The sequence below is a fragment of the Chiloscyllium punctatum genome, chromosome 16 (assembly GCF_047496795.1).
Source record: "Chiloscyllium punctatum isolate Juve2018m chromosome 16, sChiPun1.3, whole genome shotgun sequence".
Lineage (NCBI taxonomy): Eukaryota > Metazoa > Chordata > Chondrichthyes > Orectolobiformes > Hemiscylliidae > Chiloscyllium > Chiloscyllium punctatum.
This window is the reverse complement of record NC_092754.1, coordinates 91,978,967-91,994,009: the sequence shown is the minus strand read 5'-3', so window position 1 is coordinate 91,994,009 and position 15,043 is coordinate 91,978,967. Positions and strand designations below refer to the sequence as shown.

At 46.1% G+C, this 15,043-nt stretch overlaps 1 long non-coding RNA gene across 3 annotated transcripts in view; it reads left to right on the top strand.

The window, feature by feature from the left end:
• Positions 1-8,377: 8,377 nt before the first annotated feature.
• Positions 8,378-15,043, top strand: part of LOC140487227 (uncharacterized) — a 44,279-nt gene continuing 37,613 nt past the window's right edge. Inside the window, exons 1-3 of one of the 3 annotated variants that reach the window (XR_011962802.1) lie at positions 8,378-8,529; positions 8,657-8,823; positions 12,045-13,227. This is a non-coding gene — a long non-coding RNA (uncharacterized lncRNA). Of the gene's footprint in view, positions 8,530-8,656; positions 8,824-12,044; positions 13,228-15,043 lie in introns of those variants that run through there. The other 2 variants (XR_011962801.1, XR_011962800.1) reach the window with 2 other exon arrangements.

The window sequence follows — 15,043 nt, the reverse complement described above, 5'->3', positions numbered from 1 at the left end:
GAGTTCCATCTACCTTCCAGTCCCTGGGGGTGTATCCAAGCATTATTCACCATGATCGTACCCATCTGTTACAGCCTGCAATCCTAACCACCGGTATCCCGAGATATATCAAGGTGAGTGCGGTTAGGACCACAGCCAATGTGAGAGGAGCCGAATGCTTGGATAACAGGCTATGGGAATGTCATGGTATGACCTGTTCCTTCCCATTTACGTAAGTATGGTCCCTGTCAATGTTCCCTCTATCTCTACAGTAAGTGGGAGGTAATCATGATAGCCCATCCAAATATCTTTTTTATACAACTCCGATAATTTGGACTTCATCCTACCTTTGGTCAATTGGGTTAAATAGAATCTCTCATACCAAGCCCAGGTGTCCCACCGAGAGTGTCCTTACAGCTGTTATTAACCCAGCCCTTGGTGAGCTGCTGTCACTGACAGTGAGAGACGTTGGTGTGGGGGTTCTCCTGGAACAAATATTGATGCTGTTTGTCACTAACCCGGGATGGGACTTTCCCTTGGCTGGCCTGCCTGAGCTCCTCTCTCAGCTGTTCCAACATCCCGTTACTGCACAGGGTGTGGTTTTACTGCTCACCATAATCTCTGATTGGGCCGTGGATGATCTGGTTAATCGTGTTGGCCTGACCCTCCAGTTTGGTCACTAAGTGATGGTTAGCCTGATTTTCCACGAATTGTCCCATGGTCTCCTCTGGGTTTTCTGTATTCAGTCTTTCTCAGGCTCATTAGAGAGTTGTTGGGTCAGGATCCTGAGTTTATTCTCCAAATTAGCCAAGTCAGGTGTACTGACCTGTAACACTCCTGCCCTGGGGATGGACTCGTATACTGTGGCTAAATCATTAAGGAGTTCCCTTTTCTTTTGTCTGTTAATTACTTTTCTGCGTTCTGTGTTTTCCCTCAATTTTCCCTGTCCTTTGTCCCATTATCATGTGGTCAGTTGGGAACATGATTATTTTAATGGGGAAGGACACCACTGTGATTACTGTATCCCTGATACATTCATTATGATTAGTGTCAGGTTGTGATAAATGTTCGTGAACAAGGAATTCCCTGTGAGTTTAATGCCCAGTCCATTGCGAGAGCCTCGTATGTGTGGGACAAGCTGGAGGAGGAGCCTTCCCTCCTGGTCACAGCCCGTTTTTAATTTTGTTTCTGAGGAATCCTCCCTGGTGGACTTCCTGGGATATTACTGTCCGAAAATGACCCCGAGTCCAGCCAGGGATCTTGGTCTCCTACTACCATGCACCCATTCTCGGGGAAACCCTAACAATCGCTTCTGATCCCTGAGCTCCTGTAACACAATGTGGAAATCCCTAAAGTCTATTTCATATTCAGCAATTAATTAGCAGAGAACCCAAGCCTCATTACGGGCACGATTTTGGGTCGAATCCCAGGTGTCCCTCCTCCTTTCTGAGACATGGGAGACAAAGGGTCGGGCCCAGTTTCTCATCGCTAAGAGAGGTGCAGGTCATATCCCCAAAAATCCAGACAAATTGGAACTAGAGTCTCTGGGTGAAGTTGACAGGGGGGAGGGGGGAGCATTCCCCTGGTTGTTGTTCTGCAGTTATGTAGCGCCTCTGCAGGTTATGCCTTATCCTGCCCTCGAGCAGTGAGGATCACTGTCTTCATCTCATCATGGATACCCCTCCCTAGCTGTTGGCCCTCAGGGAGGGCTGAATGGCCTGCTGGACTAAGGCACATGGCGATTCATTTGGTTTGCTCCTCAGCGTCCACTCTGTGTATGACAGACTGTCAGTCAGTATCTGTGACAGAGACGGGACCTTTTTGGTGCTGCCCACCAGCTGGGTGCCTGGAATGGCTGTTGTGTACGGAGTGAGACCATAAGCTGCTTTACACTGGGTAATCACATGATTCATGGAATCTGAGTTCGGCTGTGGGTCAGGGCTGGGGGCAAAAGGTGCAGTTACCTGGGAGACAGGCAGTGGGAGTCCCCATCTGTGAGTGGGTGTGGATGTGTCAGTGTGGAGCCTGTCAGTATCTCCCTGGGGAGGTAGAACCCCAAAGGCACACATTATCCCTTTCTGGAAGGAGTCCTAGTTCCCTAGGGATTGTATTTGCTCCTGACACCCCCTACTAGGGCCTGATGTGTGTTGTTCCATGTTGCAGGTGTACAGGATCCATGCAGCTGCTTGGAACTCCCTACACTGTCCTTCCAGATTGTCAATGTAACCTGAGGCTGCCTCCCCAACCCCAGAGACCCTCCTTTCACTGGATTGGGCTCTTCCCAATTGGAACTGGAGTAGTCCCATGTGGGTGAGATTTTCCTGCAACGTTCTGTCCTGCTCAATGTGTCAGAGACCTAGCTCTGTCACAGCCTGTAGGTTTCCCTGGGGTGACCGGATCCCAGATGTCTTATCCCAGCCGGGGGTCCTCTAGGCTATCGGCAATGGAGTGAGCTTTCCAGCTTCCTTCCCCAGCTTCTCTATGGGCATCTCACCACAACTCCTGTACCAGGAATCCTTCACTGCAAGGCCAGGCTGGCTTCCTGCCAAATTCTACAGGACTGTTTCACATTTGTACCAGCTCGTGTTCATGTTGCTTTGGCCGCTTCTGGATGATGGGACACTTAGATATGTTCATAGAATTCTACAGCATGGAGACAGGCTCTTTGGCCCAAACTGGTCCATCCACACTAACCCCGTTTCCCTGCACTTGGCCCATATCCTTCCAATACTTTCCTCTCCATGTATTTGTCCAAGTGCATTTTAAGTGTTCTTAAATGTATCCTCCTCGACCACATGCACTGGTAGTTCATTCCGTATGTGTACCACCCTCTGGGTAAAAGTGTTGTCCCTCAGGTTCCCTTTTAATCTTCCCCTTTCACCTTAAACTGATGCCCTTTCATCCTTGATTCCCCAAGTCTTGGATAAAAACTGAGTGCATTCACCCTATCCATGCCTCCCATGATCTTATATACCTCTATAAGGACACCCTTCAGTATCCTACACACTAAAGAAAATTTCCTTGCTTGTTCAACCTCTCTCTATATCTGTCTAGTTGAGTTCTGGCAACATCCGTGTAAGTTTCTTCAGCACTCTTTCCAGTTTAATAACATCCTTCCTATAGCAAGGTGGGTAAAACTGAACACAATACTCCAAGTGCGGCCTCACCAAAATCCTGCACAACGACAACAGACCTTCTCAACTTCGATATTCCATGCCCTGACTGGTGAAGGGCCCAGTGTGCCAAAAGCCTTCTTCACTGCCCTGTCTCCCTGAGTTCAGAGAGCCGTGCTCTTGGTATCCAAGGTCCCTCTTTTCCACGACACTCGTTCATGCCCTACCGTTCACCATGAAACCCCTGTCTTGATGTGACTTTCCAAAATGCAAGATCTCGCCCTTGTCTGTATTAAACAATGTAGGTGAGCACTTTGGGGACAGTGACCACAATTCGGTGATTTTTACTCTAGTGATGGAGAGGGATAAGTGTGTACTACAGGGCAAGAGTTATAGCTGGGGGCAGGGAAATTATGATGCGTTGAGGCATGACTTAGGATGTGTGGATTGGAAAAGTAGATTCCAAGGCAAGAGCGTAATTGATATGTGGAACTTGTTCAAGGAGCAACTATTGAGTGTCCTTGATAAGTACGTACCTATCAGGCAGGGAGGAAAGGGTCGTGTGAAGGAGCCGTGGTTTAATAAGGAGTTGGAATCCCTTGTTAAATGGAAGAGGGCGGCCTTTGTAAAGATGAGGCGTGAAGGTTCAATAGGGGCGATTGAGAGTTATAAGGTAGCCCGGAAGGACCTGAAGAGAGAGCTAAGAGCAGCAAGGAGGGGACATGAAAGGTCCTTAGTTGGTAGGATTAGGGAAAACCCTAAGGCTTTCTATAGGTATGTTAGGAATAAAAGAATGACTAGGGAAGGAATAGGTCCAATCAAGGATAGTAATGGGAAGTTGCGTGTGGAGGCTGAAGAGATTGGGGAGGCGCTGAATGAATACTTTTCGTCAGTATTCACTCAGGAACAGGACATTGTTGTCGATATGAATACTGAGGCACGAATAAGTAGAATGGATGGCTTTGAGATATGTAGAGAAGAGGTGTTGGAAATTCTGGCAAGGGTGAAAATAGATAAGTCCCCTGGGCCTGATTGCATTTATCCTAGGATTCTCTGGGAAGCAAGGGAGGAGATTGCAGAGCCATTGGCCTTGATTTTTGTGTCCTCTTTGTCTACAGGAGTAGTGCCAGAGGACTGGAGGCTAGCAAACGTGGTTCCCTTGTTTAAGAAGGGGAGTAGGGATAATCCTAGTAACTATAGGCCAGTGAGTCTCACTTCTGTTGTGGGCAAAGTCTTAGAGAGAATTATAAGGGATAGGATTTATGCACATCTGGATAAGAATGATGTGATCAAGGATAGTCAGCATGGTTTTGTGAAGGGCAGGTCGTGCCTCACAAACCTTATTGAATTCTTTGAGAAGGTGACGAAGGAGGTAGATGAGGGGAAAGCGGTAGATGTAGTATATATGGATTTTAGTAAGGCGTTTGATAAGGTCCCCCATGGTAGGCTACTGCAGAAAATACAGAGATATGGCATTGAGGGTGAGTTGGAGGTTTGGATTAGGAATTGGCTCTCTGGAAGAAGACAGAGGGTAGTAGTTGATGGCAAAGATTCATCTTGGAGTGCCGTCACTAGTGGTGTTCCGCAAGGATCTGTTTTGGGACCATTGCTGTTTGTCATTTTTATAAATGACCTGGAGGAAGGGTTAGAAGGTTGGGTGAGCAAGTTTGCGGATGATACGAAAGTCGGAGGAGTTGTAGACAGTGAGGAAGGATATGGCAGGTTACAGCGGGATATAGAGAAGCTGCAGAGCTGGGCAGAAAGGTGGCAAATGGAGTTCAATGTAGCTAAGTGTGAAGTGATTCACTTTGGTAAGAGTAATAAAAAGATGGATTACTGGGCTAATGGTAGACTACTTGGTAGTGTGGAAGAGCAGAGGGATCTTGGTGTCCATGTACACAGATATCTGAAAGTTGCCACCCAGGTAAATAGTGCAGTGAAGAAGGCATATGGCGTACTGGCTTTTATTGGTAGAGGAATTGAGTTCCGGAGTCCTGAGGTCATGCTGCAGTTGTATAAGACTCTGGTGCGGCCGCTTCTGGAATATTGTGTGCAGTTTTGGTCGCCATACTATAGGAAGGATGTGGAGGCACTGGAACGGGTGCAGAGGAGGTTTACCAGGATGTTGCCTGGTATGGTAGGAAGATCCTATGAGGAAAGGCTGAGGCACTTGGGGTTGTTTTCATTGGAGAAAAGAAGGTTTAGGGGTGATTTGATAGAGGTGTACAAGATGATTAGGGGGTTAGATAGGGTTGACAGTGAGAACCTTTTTCCACGTATGGAGTCAGCTATTACAAGGGGGCATAGCTTTAAATTAAGGGGGGGTAGATATAGGACTGATGTTAGGGGTAGGTTCTTCACTCAGCGAGTCGTAAGATCATGGAATGCCCTGCCAGTAGCAGTAGTGGACTCTCCCTCTTTATGGGTATTTAAGCGGGCATTGGATAGGTATATGGAGGATAGTGGGTTAGTGTAGGTTAGGTGGGCTTTGATCGGCGCAACATCGAGGGCCGAAGGGCCTGTACTGCGCTGTATTGTTCTATGTTCTATGTTCTAAACTCCATTTGCCATTTCTCAGCCCAATTCCCCAGCTGATCAAGTCCCTGTTGCAATTGTTGAGAACCTTCCTCACTTATTTTAGTGTAATCTAAAAACTTACTAATCATGCCTTAAACATCCTCGTCCAAATCATTGATATAGATAACAAACAGCAATGGGCCTAGCACTGACCAACTCAGTGGCACAATGGATCAGTGGTTAGCACTGCTGCCTTATAGCACTGTCGATCTGGGTTCAATTCCAACCTCACAGGATGGTCTGTGTGGGTTAGATCCTGTTAGGGTTAGATTGCCTACAGTATGGAAACAGTCCACTTGGCCCAACAAGCCACACCGACCTGCTGAAGAGTAACCCCCCCAGAATCATTCTCCCCACCAATGTTTACACTTGACAAATGCACCGAGCACTGTGGGAAATTTAGCCTGGCCAATTCATCTGACCTGCACATTTTTGGAATGGAGAGGAAACCAGAGCACCCAAAGGAAACCCACGCAGACACAGGGAGAATGTGCAAACGCCACACAGTCACCCGAGGCTGGGGTCGAACCTGGGTACCTGGCGCTGTGAGACTTCAGTGTCAACCACTGAGCCACCATGCCACACCAACTGAGTTTGTACATTCTCCCCATGTTTGCGTGGAATTCCTCTGGGTGCACCGGTTTCCTCCCACAATCCAAAGATGTGCAGGTCATGTAAATTGGCCATTCTCAATTGCCAAGAATGTTAATGGATGTGTAAGTAAGTTGCATTACTCAGGGGTAAATGTAGAGTAATAAAGTAGGGAAATGGGTTTGAGTGAAATAATCTTCAGAGGGCCAGTGGCTAACAGTGAGGCAAAAAGATCAGCAGGGACCCCACAAGTACTTCCCTCATCTCTTGAGGTGCTGTTGGATATGTTTGGTCAGGTCCAGGAGATTTATCCACCTTCATACATTCTAATGCATTCAACACATCCTCTCCTGTGATATGGTCTGACCCCAAGAGATCATCACTAACTTTCCCAAGTTCCCAGGCCTTCATGTCCTTCTCCACAGTCAACACAGAGGAGAAATAACTCCTGTGATTCTGCACACACATGTCCACTTTGGTCCTTGAAGGGTCCTATTTTCTCTCTAGGTATTCTTTTTACCTTGGCAGGGGGAGATTGCAGTGTTGGGTAGGGATCAGTCAGGGAGGGGGTGAGTGCAGTGTTGGGTAGGGATCAGTCAGGGAGGGGGAGATTGCAGTGTTGGGTAGGGATCAGTAAGGGAAGGGGTGATTGCAGTGTTGGGTAGGGATCTGTCAGGGAGGTGGTGATTGCAGTGTTGGGTAGGGATCAGTCAGGGAGGGGGAGATTGCAGTGTTGGGTAGGGATCATTCAGGGAGGGGGAGATTGCAGTGTTGGGTAGGGATCAGTCAGGGAGGGGGTGATTTCAGTGTTGGGGAGGGATCAGTCAGTGAGGGGGAGATTGCAGTGTTGGGTAGGGATCAGTCAGGGAGGGGGAGACTGCAGGGTTGGGTTGGGATCAGTCAGGGAGGGGGTGATTGCAGTGTTGGGTAGGGATCAGTCAGGGAGGAGGAGATTGCAGTGTTTAGGGATCAGTCAGGTTGGGGGAGAATGCAGTGTTGTGTAGGGATCAGTCAGGGAGGGGGAGATTGCAGTGTTGTGTAGGGATCAGTCAGGGAGGGGGTGATTGCAGTGTTGTGTAGGGATCAGTCAGGGAGGGGTGATTGCATTGTTGGGTAGGGATCAGTCAGGGAGGGGGTGATTGCAGTGTTGGGTAGGGATCAGTCAGGGAGGGGGTGATTGCAGTGTTGGGTAGGGATCAGTCAGGGAGGGGAGAATGGCAGTGTTGGGTAGGGATCAGTCAGGGAGGGGGAGCTTGCAGTGTTGGGTAGGGATCAGTCAGGGAGGGGGTGAGTGCAGTGTTGTGTAGGGATCATTCAGGGAGGGGAGATTGCAGTGTTGTGTTGGGATCAGTCAGGGAGGGGGGATTGCAGTGTTGTGTTGGGATCAGTCAGGGAGGGGGAGATTGCAGTGTTGGGGAGGGATCAGTCAGGGAGGGGGATAGTGCAGTGTTGGGTAGGGATCAGTCAGGGAGGGGGAGATTGCAGTGTTGGGTTGGGATCATTCAGGGAGGGGGTGATTGCAGTGTCGGGTAGGGATCAGTCAGTGAGGGGGATATTGCAGTGTTGAGTAGGGATCAGTCTGGGGGAGGGGTGACTGCAGTTTCGGTGAAACTGGTTTTTTGGTGACAGTACAGATGGATGTACGGTCTGTATCTGGAACTGTAACCAACGAATCCACATTGTTCCAAAGCCAATAGAGTGTATGTTGGCTGCAAGATAGAAAGTGCTTTTTGAATTTAAGCACAGCCTCACCTGCCATCTGAGAGATGAGCTGTTCCAAAATAGATAAATGTTCTTGAGGTTTGGCTGCTGTTTTGACCACAATTCCAATTTACCCAATTAGTTTAAGTTGTGCCCAGGATACCAGCAACCACTGGCATTTGGTTTGATTGTTTTGACACCTTGATACTGATTCTAAGAGTTTATTTAGTCGTGGGTGTTATATAAACCCGGTATTTTGAAAGTATGAGGGAGAGCAACTGCCATCGAATAGCGAGCAACTGCTGCCGAGCCCGAGAGCGAAATGGCCATCTCGCATCTTCCTCTCAAAGAAATTAGAAAACAATTTTAACCAAAGTACCTTTTCATGTAAAACCTTCAAACAGTGAAAAAAACGAAACAAGATTGCCCAGCGAGATCAGCAGCCAGAGGATTGAATTCAGAGGAACCTGTTTGGTCTTGAGATTAAGTTAAAGCAATGCTTAATAAGTGTCGAGTTTAATAATTGGAACAGTGTACTTTTGTGGTGTTGGAGTCAGATACTAAGTAGGTAAAAGAAGACGACTTGGATTTGTGAACAGTTGTTGTTTAGTGTTTAGTATTAGAGCTAAGAAAATGATTATAATTTTCTTAATGTATTGGAATTTTAGAGTTCTCTGTCCCTTTTACTTTAACAGATTACAGAGTGAACCAAGACTCTCTGGGTGTTTGGTTTAATTAACAGAGACGTTCGACCTCTGCATCGTAACCAATGGCAGGAAATTTCTGATGAGACTGCAATGGATAAGCAGCCCAAAGAAACTGAAAGCTTGATGCTGAAAAATCGAGGCCAGCCATTTCTTTGGTGAGTGGGTTCTAATAATATTATGTAATCACCTGCCACGATTTCTCACTTCACAACAGCTCATAGGTCGCTATTTGGGACATTAGTATAGGGTTGGTTGACATGGAATATTGACAGATTAACTCGTCTGTTTAACTGGCTCAGTACCCATTGAAGAATTTGATTTTTGATGGACACTTAGAGGGTTCCAAGCTGATAGGACTTACCCAGTAGGAAATTTCACTTTCCTGGACAATTCCTTTGGATTATGCTAAGATGGGGAATCTGCTGGTTCCCAGCTCAAACCTGCCTCTACACTGGGATAAAGATTCTCTGTAGGATGTGATGGAATATGCTCCACTTTCCTGTATGAATGCAGCTCCAATAAACACTCAAGAAATTTGACACCATCCAGGACAAAGCAACCTGCTTGATTGGCACCCCAACCACAAATATCCACTCCCTCCACCAAAGATACTCAGTAGCAGCAGTGTGTACCACCTACAAATGCAGTGCAGATATTCACCAAAGATTCTCAGACAGCACCTTACAAACCCACAGCCATTTCCATTTAGGACAATGGCAACAAATACATGGGAACACCACCTAGTGTAAATTGCCTTGCAAGCTTCTCACCATCTTGAAGAGGAAATATATCCCTGTGTCAAATTCCTAGAATTCCTTCCCTAACAACGTTATGGGTTGACCTACTTGGACAATAGCGGTTCAAGAAGGCAGTTCACCACCAACTTCTCAAGGGGCAACTAGGGATGGGTAATAAATACTGGGCCTGGCAGTGATGCCAACATCCCATGAATGAATTTGAAAAATTGTTTCATGTCGGGAACAACAGGACCCTCCTGTGGCTTCACTAAGGAGTTTTATATATTCATTATGCAAGGAATTTGTGTAAGTCGTTCCTTTGCTGTGTTAGTGATCTTCACTCTGAACCGAGATAATGTTGCTGCAAAAATAAACTTGTTTGTGCACCAACTTAGGGTCTGCAGCATATAACCAAGTTTTGTGAAGTTATGCAGGAAAAGTGAGTCATCTTCAGGATGGACTCCTTGAATAACATAATGTAAGAAACTTAAAACATAGATGAACAACAGGAGGATGAAGCTCCAAGACATGGTGAGGAGCAAAATCACAGACTTCCTCCTGCTCTCCATCTCTGGGTCTCTGAGCTGTAGATACTCCACAGAATGCAGTTTTGTTGCCCACAGTCATTATTGCTGGGACACCCTGTGCAGTATCTGCAGGAACAGGATGAGGGAGGAGTTCAGACAGGCCAGCCAAGGGAAAGCACCACAGCAAATTTGTGACAAATAGTGTAAACATTTGTTCCAGGAGAAGACCCACCCCAATATCTCTCACTGTCAGTTTAAATTACATTCCCTATAATATGGAAACAGGCTCTTCAGCCCAACAAGCCCATACTGGCCCTCTGAAAAGGAACCCACCCAGACCCATTTCCCTACCCTATATTTACCCCTGACAAAGCACCTAACACTATGAACAATTTAGCATGGCCAATTCACCGAACCTGCACATCCTTGGCCTGTGGGTGGAAACCCATGCAGACACGGGGAGAATGTGCAAACCCCACACAGACAGTCGCCCAAGACTGGAAATGAACCCATGTCCCTGGTGCTGTGAGGCAGCAATGCTGACCACTGAGCCACCATCCACCCCAATTACAGCAGCTCACCAAGGTCTGGTTTAATGGCAACTGCAAGGGCACTCTCAGTGATAGGGGCTCCAATTATCCCAAGTGACGGAGTTAGGATGATGTCCAAATTAACGGAATTATATTTTTAAAAATGTATTTAGATGGCTTATCATATCGTCCTCCCAGATAATGTGGAGATAGAGGGGACATTGACAGGGACCACCCTTAAGTAAATGTGAGGGAACAGGCCATGCCATCACATGCCCATAGCCTGTCATCCATGAATTCGGCTCCTCTCACATCCAGCTGTGATCCTAACTACACTCCCCATGAAATATCTCGGGATAGTGGTGGTTATGATTGTAGTTTGGAAAAGGCACCTATCCCCACACATGGGTATGATCCTGATGAATACAGACACGGGCCTATAAGGTAGATCGAACTCCCAGTGTTATTATCACTTTATTCGTATCCATTAATGGGATGTGGGCATCACTGGCTGGGCCAGTGTTTATTACTCATCCCTAGTTGCCCTTTGGGAAGGATGGAGAATGACAATAAGAGTGACATCAGTGATACCTCCATTGTTGGAAGCCCATCTTGTTCACTCAATCCCCTTCCTCCAGGAAAGCCCTTCATGTACCCCTGGAACCTGGGCCATTAGGGATGAGGAATAAATGCTGACCTCGGCAGTAAGGCACACAATCAGTGTGTATGAAGAATCACATTTCAATCAGTGAGTGAAATGCTCTTGTTTGAAGAGGGCAGCTCCTACTCTAGAGAACAGAATAACAGCTCTGAGATATATTTTCATACATGGAATAAACTGGCTCGATGCAGCATTGGTTGAAATTATTTGTGATCTCGTGATGGGGCTCGCGGTATTTGTGTGGGCAGCATTATTGCTGGGAGATTCCAGGTTCTGTTTTTTGCTATTTCATTATGATATACTAAACAACAACGCTCCTTCATAATTGGGATTAAACTTGTTATTGTAATGAGTTTGTTCATTGTCAGAGTTTTGACACAAAGCTGAGCAATGCTGTCGTGTCAATCTCCCAAAGGAGCTTTCAGACAGTATAAGGCAGCATCTCTGGGAATACATCAGCCCAGAGTTTCAAACAAGGAGCTTGTCAGCTGCCTGAAGGGACAGATCACCTCACATGGAAACATGCATTGACCAACTCAGCAGGTGGAGAAGGTGTCCTACACCATCCTTGTTATTATTGGTGTTCTTGGTGTGGCATAAAGACATTTTGGACTTACTTTAATCTGCTGCTGATCTGCTCTCTGGTTTTACCTTTTGAACAACAACGTCACCATCTCATTGACTGGTCAGCCATATCCAGACCCCAGAACAGTGATAACAATCCAGTGAGCAGCGTTCATGGTACAATTTTCCATTGACGGAGACTCTCAAAGTCACTGCTGCTGCAGAATGTCCTGACTTAAGTATTCTCTCCTCTGTTCTGGTTTCGTATATTCTGAAGGTATGAAGAGAAATCATGCAACTTAGTTCTGAGGAAGGGTCTCCGGACATGAAACATTTACTCTACTTACTCTCTCACAGATGCTTGCCAGACCTGCTGAACAATTTCTGTTTTTTGATATACAAACGAAGCCTGTGTTCACAAGGATCTTGAAGGTTAAGGGCTGATCTGAGTGAAATCCTCCAAGACATTAACAGAAAAAGATAAATGATTTCCATTGGCTGGCAATTCTCTACCGAGGAGGCACAGTCTGAGAATGAGAGCCAGAGCGTTCAGGAGGAATGTTAGGATGCACATCTACACACAAAGGGTGGGAGAGGTTTGGAACTCTCTTCCACAAACGACAGTGGATACTGGAACTGTTAGTCAGTTTAAATGAGGAAGTTTTTTTAACAAAGGAACTGAAGGATACACGTATTTTGATTTGTGAAGCTACATCCATCTACCATGCCACCCAGAAATGTTCTCGTTCTCACAGTCTCTGATTAGAGAATTCAAGTCTTGACAGATTGCCCTCCTGGTCTCTGTACGTTGAGGTGTTTGTCATGTACAGATGTGTAGATTTAGAGTGTAAATATCACCACAGTGCAAACACACCCTTGTTGTCACTAAGGGAGCCCTAAATGCTCTGATATACTACACTTAGTCATAGAGATGTACAGTATGGAAACAAGCCCTTCGGTCCACCTCATTCATGCCAACCAGATATCCTAACCTAATCTAGTCTCTATTGCCAACACCTGGCCTGTATCCCTCTAAACTTTACTATTCATATACCCGTCCAGATGCCTTTTAAATGCTGTAATTGTACCAATCTCCACTACTTCCTCTGGTAGCTCATTCCATACACACACCATCCTCTATGTGAAAAAGTTGTCTCCTTTGGTCCATTTTATATCTTTCCCTCTTACTCTAAGCCTATGCCCTCCAATTTGGGACTCTCTCACCCCAGGGAAAAGACTTCGTCCGATCCATGCCCCTCGTGATTTTATGAAACTTGAGTAGTCTCCAACACTCCAGGGAAAACAGCCCCAGACTATTTCAGCCTCTCCCTATAGCTCAAATCCTCCACCCTGGCAATATTTTTGTAAATATTTTCTGAACCCTTTCAAGGTTCACAACATTCTTCGTTTGGAAGGAGACCAGAATTGCACGTGGCCTAACCAATGTCCTGTACAGCCACAACATGACCTCCTCATTCCGATACTCAATCATCTGACCAATGAAGGAAAGCATGCCAAATGTCTTCTTCATTATCCTATCTGCCTGTAACTCTACTTACAAAGAACTATGAACTTGCACTCCAATGTCTCTTTGTTCAGCAACACACCCTTACCTTTAATTGGAAATGACGTGCTCTGACTTGCTTTTCCAAAATGCAGTACCTCGTATTTATCTAAACTAAACTCCAACAGCCACTGCTCGGCCCATTGGCCCATTTGATCAAGATCCCATTGTACTCTGAGGAAACTTTCTTCACTGTCCACTGCACCCCCAATTTTGTTGCCACCTGCAAACTTACTAACTATACCTCCTATGTTTGCATCCAAATCATGTATATAAATGATGAAAAGCAGTGGACTCAGCACCGATCCTTGGAGCACACCACTGGGCATAGGCCTCCAGTCTGAAAAGCAACCTTACACCACTACCTCTTGCCTTTGAGTCAATTCAAATGGCTAATTCTCCCTGTATTCCATATGATGTAACCTTGCTAACCAGTATTCCATGGGGAACCTTGTCAAGCACCTTACAGAAGTCCATACGGATCCCGTTCACCGCTCTGCCCTCATCAATCCTCTTTGTTACTTCTTCAAAAAAATCAGTCAAGTTCGTGTGACATGATTTCCCACAGAAAAAAACCATTGCTACTTTAAAATTAATCAAATTTTGGTCACGGAAGAATGGGGACCACACAACAATCAACAGACAGGAGGGTTCCCTCCCAGTTCGGGAACACTTCAGCGGTCCAGGACATTCAGCCTCTGACCTTCGGGTGACCATCCTCCAAGGTGGACTTCGGGACAGGCAGCAGAGGAAAGTGGCCGAGCAGAGGCTGATAGCTAAGTTCAATACCCATAGGGAGGGCCTCAACCGGGACCTGTGGTTCATGTCACATTACAGGTGATCACCAGTGCACTACACCCACACACAGATATTCCTACACACACACCCTCACATGCACACGGACACACGTACACACAGACGCACACACAGACACCCACACACACCCTTATAGACACACATACTCCCAAACATGCACCCCCTCACAGACTTAAGACGCTCTGCACTCACTACACACACACACACACACACACACACACTTTCTCACACTCACAACCCCCACCCCAGACAGACACACACACAAAGACCCACATGCACACATATACTACATGTAGTTTGTTCAAAAGCTGCATACATTCATGTAGAACTCTGAGCTCAAAAATGTATGAATTTATGGAAAACTCTGTTATCTCACTTTTTAGATTAGAATCAATCTAAACATCAGGTCATAGACAGAGAACACAGGGGGCTAACACCTTCAGCATATTGTCTAGCTATCACCATTGTTAACAGCTAACCCGAGAATGCAACTTTAAACAAAAGGGTTTTGTGATTTACACATGACAGAAGTGAAACTATCACTGTATTCTAACAGATGTTAGGCTGAACAGACAATCAATTTTTAAATGTATAATTTCAGTTAGATCACACTGTAAATTTTTGCTATAAATTCTGTGTTACGATCGAGCCCTCCACTATCACCTGATGAAGGAGCGTCGCTCCGAAAGCTAGTGAGCTTCCAATTAAACCTGTTAGACTATAACGTGGTATTGTGTGATTTTTAACTTGGTACACCCCAGTCCAACACCGGCATCTCCGAATCTTAACCAAACAAAGTTGCCTTCTTTAAGACTTAAGAAATCAAGTGTCTTCCGGCTCTTGTCTCAATTTTAATGTTTCTTACAATGGAGTCACCCATGAAGGAAGCGTTGCTGCAGCTGTTCCCAGTTTTACTGAGATCACAGCTGGAGGACTGTATCGGGCTTTTTAAAATCTCTTTACCTCAGAATGAATT